The sequence below is a fragment of the Apium graveolens genome, unplaced genomic scaffold (assembly GCF_009905375.1).
Source record: "Apium graveolens cultivar Ventura unplaced genomic scaffold, ASM990537v1 ctg833, whole genome shotgun sequence".
In the NCBI taxonomy this organism is placed as follows: domain Eukaryota; kingdom Viridiplantae; phylum Streptophyta; class Magnoliopsida; order Apiales; family Apiaceae; genus Apium; species Apium graveolens.
The window spans coordinates 68,466-70,436 of NW_027421089.1; the positions used below are offsets into that span (position 1 = coordinate 68,466).

The 1,971-nt window shown below is 40.8% G+C and overlaps 1 non-coding gene across 1 annotated transcript; it reads left to right on the forward strand.

Moving 5' to 3' along the window:
• Window positions 1–1,033: 1,033 nt before the first annotated feature.
• LOC141704862 (small nucleolar RNA R71) lies at window positions 1,034–1,140 on the forward strand. Its single transcript, XR_012568096.1, has one exon. It is a non-coding gene; the product is annotated as a small nucleolar RNA R71 (small nucleolar RNA).
• Window positions 1,141–1,971: the final 831 nt, after the last annotated feature.

The window sequence follows — 1,971 nt, forward strand, 5'->3', positions numbered from 1 at the left end:
GAAAGGTATGTTGATATGAAGTTTCTTGAACACCTCTAAAAACTTAACAAATTGCTTATCCAACCTTTGCTTCTGCAGCCTCTTAGGAAAAGAAGGTGGATGATAGACCTGTTTCTCCCCTATATTACCCTCAGGAGGAGTGTGTTCCACAATTTTCTTCCTTATTTCCACTTCTGCTTCCTTCAGCACATCTTCTTCAGCCACAACTTCAGATTCTGGAACTTGAGATTTTTCGGGGTTTTCAACCTTCCCAGGCCTTAATATAATTGCCTTGACCTGCTCCTTAACTTCCCTCTTGTCTGGAACTTTTGTGTCACTAGGGAGTGTATCAGGTTGTCAATTCAGCAAGGCATTGGCAATCTGCCCAATTTGATTCTCCAAGGTCTTAATAGAAACCGCGTAGCTCTTGTACATGAGCCTCAACTCCTTCAATTCAGATTTTTCATTAGATTGACCTGTACTTCCATGTGGTAGTTGTTGAATTTGGAGTTGTTGTCTTGGTATATATTGTGGTTGTTGAAAAGTAGGAGGGTTGAATTGCTTTGCTGCATACTGCTGTTAAGGCTGTTGCACCGTATTCTGATTATTGCTCCAGCTGAAGTTAGGATGATTGCGGTTGTTGGGATGATAAGTAGCTGGAACTGGTTGTTGCGACCTCTGAAAGTTGCTCACGAACTGAGCTGATTCACTAGATATAGCACACTGCTCCGTCTCATGTGCACCAGCACAAAGCTCACAAACAGTTGTGATCTGATTAACTCCATAATTAGCCAAAGAATCCACCTTCATTTTTAAAGCCTTAAGCTGAGCAGCTATAGTAGTAGCTTTATCCACCTCCAGAATACCTGCTACCTTGCCTTAAGGTACTCCCTGAGTTGGGTTCTGGTATTCGTTAGCAGCCATCAGTTCAATCAACTCATAAGCTTCATCATAGCTCTTAGCCCATAAGGCTCAACCTGATGCTGCATCAAGCATGGGTCTAGACTGTGCTCCCAAACCATTATAAAAGCAGTTGATAATCATCCAGTCAGGCATCCCATGATGAGGACACTTCCTAAGCATCTCCTTATAGCGCTCCCAAGCTTCACACAAAGACTCTCCCGATTGCTGCGCAAATTGAGTAAGAGCGTTCCTGATTGCAGCTGTCTTTGCCATAGGGAAGAATTTAGTAAGAAACTTTTGAGCAAGATCTTTCCAAGTAGTAATAGAGCCTGGTGGTAGAGAATGCAACCAACACTTAGCTTTATCCCTCAGAGAGAATGGGAAAAACCTTAGCTTTATATCATTTTCAGAAACATTGTTGAATTTGAAAGTGTCACAGATCTCGATGAAGTCTCCGATGTGCATGTTGGGATCTTCCGTTGGAGAACCCCCAAACTGGATTGAGTTCTGCACCATCTGAATCGTGCTAGATTTGATTTCAAAAGTATTAGCGGTGATGGCTGGTCTGATAATCCTAGACTGAATATCATTGATATTCGGCTGAGAAAAATCCATCAAAGCTTTTGGATTCGCTACTGGTTCTCCCATTGTGACGATCGCTTCTTCTTCAACTTTCTCAACTTTTTCAAAAACCTCTTCAACTACTTTGACTTCTTCCTCCAATTTATCCAGTGTTCTCTTGCGAGATCGAGAACGTGTTAGCATAAACGCTCTCTAGAGTACCAAAAACATAAACAAGCAAACAAGTAAGTAAATTATCCGAGTCAGTGAATTTAACGACCACTGATGTCAAGCACATAAACTAAATTAACACCGAGTCCCCGGTAGCGGCGCCAAAAACTTGTTAGGACGAAAATACGCGCTAAAATTACACGCAAGTATACGCATTTACAAGTAGTATAAGATATAAATCAGATTCATTACCATAGAGATTGGTTTAGGTTAACTTTAATTTATGCACTTATGCAACAATGATATGGCTATCGTTCAATGCTAAGACAATAACAAGTTAAGATTGATTATAACTAA